The sequence below is a fragment of the Sciurus carolinensis genome, chromosome 15 (assembly GCF_902686445.1).
Source record: "Sciurus carolinensis chromosome 15, mSciCar1.2, whole genome shotgun sequence".
NCBI lineage: Eukaryota > Metazoa > Chordata > Mammalia > Rodentia > Sciuridae > Sciurus > Sciurus carolinensis.
This window is the reverse complement of record NC_062227.1, coordinates 51,516,144-51,524,313: the sequence shown is the minus strand read 5'-3', so window position 1 is coordinate 51,524,313 and position 8,170 is coordinate 51,516,144.

Below are 8,170 nucleotides of genomic sequence, written 5' to 3'. Positions count from 1 at the left end.
AGGGCAATTAATTTTAGTCATTTAGGCAACAGTTTAATGTCCCACTCTATCACTGCTTTCACCCTTGTCACTGATTTGCCTTTGTCTCTGCATTCTGGGAATGCTGTTTTCTTCCACACCACTGATTTAGTTTTGGATAATGTCAAATCTGATTTCACCATTTTGGTTTAAATCCCATTATTATTATAGAAGCATTTATGGGTAATTCTTTACATTTACCCATTATAATCCCTATTTATTTTTGTTAGTTCATTGTGATTACATAAAGCAGCTGATAATTCACTTATAACCCACTTTTGTGTCAGTCATGGCACCTAATATTAAAATGAAGCATGCACAGCCTTATGATTGTTACACTGTATCCACTCTATTTTTATGTGCTATCCTTCTCTATATACATTTCCACTTTTTTATCGAAACTTTTCATTTGATAAGTTATACCCTTGTATTTTGGCGTACTATTTAGAAAGTGTACATATACTTTTGCAGAAAAAATATTTCTTAATATATAAGAGATTTATAAGAGATCTGTGTCTCTTTCATCACAATAGTGTTTCTCTTTAAACCATACTATTTTCAGACATTTCTTTTTGACTGCTTATCCATTAAAGAGAGCCTCAGTTTCCCCAGGTTACTTGATCCTCACTCTTAGTTCTTTGAACAGGAATACTTCAGTAATCTATATAATATCTGGTATGTCTTTCATGATATTCATTACTCAGGTATTGTCGAAACTAATCTTTCAGAATATGACATATAACTATTCACACTCCCCTCATGTATCCAATTCATTGTCATTTTCTGTGAATTGCAATTACAAATAAGCTTTGAAAAAAAAAAAAAGGTGTTGGGAAAGTAGCCTGCTGACCTTCTCAAAATTCAACACCTGGAAAAGTAGAATAATCCACACCCAGTTTTATGGAACGTACAGTGGGCATGGATTTCATGTCTCCCTGTTGGTATTTGAGGCAGCAGATTTGGTAGATTTTACCAAGCCATGAACAGAAATGTCACTGATAGTTTTTCTCCTGTTACTTTTTATTTCCTGTCATTTTATCCTCAGTGTAATTGTGTTTCTTTTTTTCTCTAACTTCATATATATCGTGGTTAGAAAGCTGTCTTCACTTTTTGCTGGATATCATTTCAAGTCATTTCTTTTTCAACCTAATTTCTCTATACAGTACAGAGAAGCTGTAGAAGTGAGTTGAGAGGAATATATCAGAAGGTCAACAAAATATATCCCAGGATTAGAGAATGAGACATAAGAGATAAATTTTATACAGTCTACAAAAGAGAGGTCTCCAAGGTAGACACTCCATGACATGATCTATAAATACTATCAAGGTAACAAAATAAACAAAGCAAACTATTTATAGTCACAAAAGATAATAGGACAAGAATGATTGTCTGGAGTTTAGTGAGGGAAAGTTTACAATAGTATATAAAAGAGAAAGTTTTTAGCTGAAAGCAAAACCAAGCAATAAAACAAACAAACAAAAGTTAAGATCTATCAAAACTCTGTGATAAAATACATTTCAGAAAACTTACAGGAAGGGGCAAGAAATGTATGTATATATATTAAAAGTGAATGATTATTCAATATTCATGATAAAAATTAGGATTCAATCTTAGTATTTTTTGCTCTATACCTATAGGACCATTGATAATCTATTCTTAAATATGTGTAATTCAATTAACATTAATTATTTCATATGAATGTTGTACCTGCTGTATTATAAAAATGATCTCATTGACTCTGTGACATTGAACTCATGCTCAACAAGGACAGCATGAGATCTCATCACCCTCTTTTCTGTCATGACCAAATTTCACAATGAAAAGTACTTGTCAGAACATAACACCTCAGCTCCTCCTCCTTCCTCATCTCTCTCTCTCTCTCTCTCTCTCTTTTTTTTTTTTCTGATTTCCATTTTCTATTTTCTACCAAGATTGCTCTGTGTTCAGCCATGAGCTCTAGCTTTTCAAGTGGAATGACATATGGTCACTGGTATTCTGACATGATCAATTTGATGCATTTCATAGCACTGACCAACACTTGCTTCTTCAGGGCTCTTCTTGCTTATATTCTCTCTCCTAATGGCTTCCGAAAGTCTGCATATTTCTTTTGCCTTTTAATAACATGGATATAGGCTTCAAAACATTATTGTGTGGATTCATTAAACATGCACAAAAATTCACAGCAAGTACCCTGCATAGAGAATTCAATAAACATCACTTCATCATTTTATAGTTCATCTGTAAAGACATCCTTTGTTCTCTCCTCTTTCTGGCAAGCACTCCATAGAGAATCTCATCTCTTGCTGTGTTTTCATTTACCATTAATACACTTAAGATTTCCTAATCCATAATCCTTATCTCTAAGTTTCAACTTCTCCCCTGAGTTCCAAATATATAATTTGAAATTGGTTTTTTACATGTATAATTAGATATTCCAAAAGTACCTCAATCTTCATGCAATAAAAATTTAACTTGTTATTTACATCTTCCCCTTTACTTCACCCATGCTGAATCTCTCTAAATTCTGCATCTTAAAAAATTATAACATTTCCCATTTAGAGTAAATAGTGATGTAAGCAAAACTTTCGCCCAACTTTTATGTTTATTCTTCTTATTTCTGTGAATCCATGAAGCACCAATACCTGCCAATTTTTCTCCACTAATATGGCAGATGTCATGTTCCCTTTTCCCAGTTTCTCAGTCAGATATAGTTCAGGTAGCTGATATTATCATCTTCTTTCCTAACAGAACCACCCAACTATTTTATTGGCTCTAGCTTCTCTAGATTTTAATCCATTCTCCATGCTACCTCTGGAGAGAACTTCTTAAGCTTTGTAAATCACACACTTGTTTATATTGCATCTCTGATTTAAAACCATTCCTGGCTTTACACCACCAACTAGGTCAGTTCAAACTTCTCAGAGGTGTAAGGGAAGAAAAGTCATCACAGACTCTAGCTATGTTTCCCCCTCTCTTCCTTTGAACTATACTATTGTGTCCAAGTGTTACATACTTTGGAGAAAATTATGCCTCTTCCACACTGACCTGTCCTGGCCAATTTAGTATTCTGATTCCATGGAGCTGGAGTGATGGAGAGCCCCAGACCCATTTCACTCTTTCATGGAAGGAGTTTGATGAATGAATGAATTTCCTAATATCTAATTTTCTACTCTTAATGAGTATTTCCAGCCACTAGGAGTATTCTGTTTTGCAGATGAGGACCCTAAAGTCTGAGAGGTGAAAATATTTGTCCATTATCACATGGTTAGTAAGTTGTTAAGAGGTCAGATTCACAATGAGGCCTCTCTGACTCTCAACTCTGGGTGTTTCTCAACTATTTCATGTAGTCATAATGGCCATTTTTGTGAAGTAGTGAACTCTCTGATAATACTCAAAGTGACCAATAGTCATTAATTATGGGACATCTTCCTCAAATAAAATTCTATAGTAAGTGTATCCAAAGTACTTTCTAATTCTAATTTTCTCCTCAAGGAAAACTCAAAACTAATTTAGGTAAAAATGTAATATCTCAATCTTTAGGCTACCAAAATATTATTTTAATGCTATTAGCAAGACTGAGTAGTTGTGTTTACAGCAGTATATGAAATTATCCAAGCACAGTATTCAAGCTTGATTATGTATTCAGTAAGATATAGTCCATATTGTGCACTGAGGTAGTTATAATAGTTTCTTAGTCATTCACAGTATGAACACAATAATATAATCTGAATAGTCAACAATTTGAATTAATAATCGATGACAGTTTCTATAATATAAAATTTTGTGTAGATTATATAAAATTATAATGAATAAAATTAAATATTTCTTAGGTGTTACTTCAGAGATCTGCCAAGGTCTCAAAGTCATCATTGCATACCTTAATTATAATTGTATTCTAATCACCTTAAAGTAAAAGATGATTGAAGTCTCTAGTCAACAAAAAGGTGATAAAAAGTGTATGATATTCTGAAATTTATTTAAAAAGTTTTGTTTTCATGTGGTTTAAATGCCCATGCCAATATCTTGTCCATGTCTTTTAAAAATTTTAGTTTAATATACTTCCTTTATGAGGTAAAAGTCAACTTTGGACAGAAGAAATAGAAATTGGTAGTAACCACATCAAATTTTACTATGAAGCATATGCATCAAAAATGCCTTCATGATTTTTTAATTGATGTTTATAATATACCAAAATCTGGACCTAGAACTATAAGAAAAATAAAGGAAAATGGAATGGAAGCTTCTTTTTCAATAAGGTTCAGTTTAGTAAATTGTAGAATGCAAGAGTTCAATTAGTGACTTCATAAGGTCATAAATATTATACAAAGTTAGCTAAGTTTTAATCACTAGAAATTGGAAAAGTTAAAAAAGATTAATATAAGGAAAGTAACTTGAGCCAGAGGTAGGTTTTCCTCCAGTCAGACCCCTGTCCTATTTCAAAGTGGGCACTACACTTTGAATACAGAAAAGGGTACAAATCAAAAATGAGCTGGGTGCAGTGATGCCCACCCACAGACCCAGCATTTCAAGAGGTTGAACAGAGGAGCACAAGAGATCAGCCTGAACAGCACAGAGAGAAAATACAAAAAATAAAAATAAAAAAACTTTGAGCTCTTTTTGGTATAATTTACATGTTTTTGATTTTATCTAAAAACCAATTTTTTTTTTTTTTTTTTTTTTTGTGTTGCTGGGATTGAACCCAGGGTCTTGCAAGCACTCTACCAACTGAGCTATCTCCCCAGCCCTAAAAACCAATTTTTGAACTCTTCCTATGTTATTATGTGTTGATAATATTACATCTTGCAATTCATTAAGGGCATCCCATTCTCTAAATTCTAAATGCCTTTGCTTATTGTAGTCTGAAGTCCTACTTTAAGTACTAGGCCAAGGCAATCTTCTTCCTTAACACCTTACTTTGTCCACCTTTTTGGAGTCATTCTCTCTACTTCTTGCAACCTTGTCACAAATTTCCTTTTATCTATTTAATTACTTGTCACATTCTGGTTTATCCAAGATCCTAGTACAGGTGACCAGGCTTGACAACCTACAACATGTGGCCTAGACAGTGTTTTTCCATATTTTCCCCAAAAGTCTAAAAAGATTGTAGAATAAATTAGTTGATATATCAGAAAGTTAATCCATGTTTAATAAATGAACCCATGATGAATGAATAAATATGTGAATGCAGGTTATTTAGATCAGCTAGAAGATTCTTTTATCCATGTTTTTCAACCTTAATAAAACTTCAGGATGAAAATCTAATAGTCTCACAACCAGAAGTACTCATACTTACTTTGTGAGTTTGTCAGTGTGAGGTAGAAGACTATGCTCCACAAATCAAACTCTGCCAATTATTTGCAAAATAATAACTTTTCGTCTTCATTCTTATGCTTTAACATTTTTTGGCCCAAGCTTTAGTGATATCTTCTGGTTTACAACATTCTTACACTTCAGGATCAGAATACACATGGTGAGCATTCATTTATCCGTAGGTTATCAATTCAGTTGCTAACTATCTTTTCATGATTTTTTTTCATTAGGGTATAAGTAGTAAATGATAGGCTTTGAGAGGGTAATTTTGTTAACAGTTGCAATATACAATCAACCACTTTGTACAATTAATTTTTTAACAAAAAATGTCTCAGTGATCTAGCACATGCCAGGCACTGTGCTCTGCTGTTGAATAAATGTTTGGGAGGCCATTGATTTGGACTGAGGACCTACACTAGGTCCAATAGGTCAATCTCAAATGGAATCATTCATACTAAGTTTCCATGTCCTTAAACCAAAACCTAAGCTATTAAATCATAAGAGTTGACCTTCCAAGAAATCAAAAGGAAAATGATAATCAAAACCCCAAGCAGGTCAATTTTCTGAAAATAGCAGATTCACAGCTAATTATCACAAGGGGTCCAGTCAACCTGAGCAGCATGGTAAGGAGGTCCTGTTTGCTTTGACCCCAACAAGAAAAGCAATCTGAAGGAACTTGATTTCAACCAACCTGCTTTTGGCACCATGCTATTTTCTTGTTCTTCTTCAAGGTACCCTACAAGAACCAACTGTACTATTACCTTCAATAGAGCTCCTATCTGTTTTCTACTCTGAATGCTGCCTGGATCATGAATTTTAAAAAGCCAACTGGATTTTAAAGTTCAATTTGTTGAAATTGTGCTCTTTGACAGTGCTAAACCCTACAGAGATAAAAATGAATACAGAAGAGTTCACAACATTTTAATGAGGTGAATTGAAATGTAAAAAAATCTTTGTTAATAAATATAACAAATTCTAACAAAGAGAACGGCCTTGCAGACCAGAGCATATGTAACTCTACTCATCAATGATGAGAGAGGTGAAAAGAGAATTAGCAGCATCTCAACTTCTCTTCTACAGACCTACCACAGCAGCTGGATGCCTTAGCAGCTCCTAGAGGAGTTAAGGAAGATATCCATATAAATAGAGCTAATGCATTCCTTTTGAGTAAATTACTTGTTAAATTAGTTTCTCTTTTTGTACTTTAAGAAGGACTGGAGTGGTGAGCAGCAGCATGCAGAGATGTTTGGAGAGTACTTGGACCCTGCTCAGAGAGTCAAGTAGTTCTGAATGAACACAGAGCACCTGGGTCTTCATTTGATAGAAAAGATCACTCAGAGGGAATGATGTGCCACCCTAAGAAGATGGCAACTGCCAGGTAAGTTTAGGGAGCAAATGCAAACTCCAAGTATTTAATAGTTTCCCCAAGTACAAGGCAACCACTGTGTAATGATTTAGCTTAGTTAAAGGTTTCATTTTAATCAGCATTTATACCTTTGGGAGATACTTCCCTGACACTCTCAATATACACACGTAAGTACACACACATAAAAACCCAACACAGGCTTTTGAGTGTTCTGAGATGCAAACTCACAAGTCACTGACAAAAACTGAAAATCAGGAGCATTAGAATGTTGCAAAATTCAATCATTGTTCATCAGATTTAATGGAACTTAGGATTTCAGGGAAAGGAACTTGGGGGAAGTTCCTTAGAATTTCAAAGAATACAAAGAGAGCTACAACTAGGAAAGTCTTCCTACTTTTTGTGCATGTGTGTGTGTGTGTGTGTGTGTGTGTGTGTTGGGGGTTTCCTTACATATTAATAGGAAAAGCTATTGATTTCCAAGGGAGGAATATGGATAGACAAAATTAACAATTGAAAAGCAGGTCAATTCACTAGCTAAAATTCCCTCTCACTTTACCCACTGACATTTGGCAAGCCACTAATTTATTTACTGTGAAGACATTTTCATGCATTATTTTCTCTTAACCAATATCAAATTAAGTGTGCCAGTGGAACAACAGGACCAAGGACACAGCTGGCATGACAATTCCTGTGCCTTACCACCAAATCAGAATGGCTGACATGGAAAACAGAGTAACAGATGGTGGGACCAATAGCTACAAAGGCATGCAATTTGCTCAAGGTCATAAGAATTTTAGCAGAACTAGAAACAAAACCCAGGAAGACCTTGAAGCTAAATACTATTGTTTACACGTAGCCTTTCATAGAACACTAAAGTTTCAATTTAAAAAAATTACAGGGTAATTACAGTATAGCCACAGTTCTTTTAGATTCAATGATGGAAATGATAGTTTTGTTACAGGAAAGATGAGTGGCTCACATCGCCTGCCTCTACTTTGTGGAGCATAAAGGCCACACTGGAACATGAGACTGGAACAAATGTTTGGTATCTCTGTGTGACATTTAAGCCATTGGTTTGTTTTATTTAGGCCTTTGATATATGAATGTGTGTACATCAGGTTCAGAGAGGTTGACATTTTAGGTGGATTTCCCTGACATCAGTGTATAGGATAAATTGAGCTGTCTGAAAGGGGGAAAGGGCAGGAGTTTGTGATCAGGGTGGATAAGTTATGGAACTGTTTCAGTCATGGAGTTCAAATATAAGAAGAGGAAGAACTGCAACTAGGACAGGGAGGTAGTGACACTCCTGCAGATTGAGAACCATGCTGATTTCCTTTGTTGAGGATGAGGGTGGTGTCTGTAGAAATCCCAGGTTAAGATCCAAACAGGTTTAGGTTGGAAAAATCCAGGAGGCAGTTAGATTCATTTCTGTAGCTCAGAGGGAAAATTAAGTCCAGATTCACCAACTGGACAGTT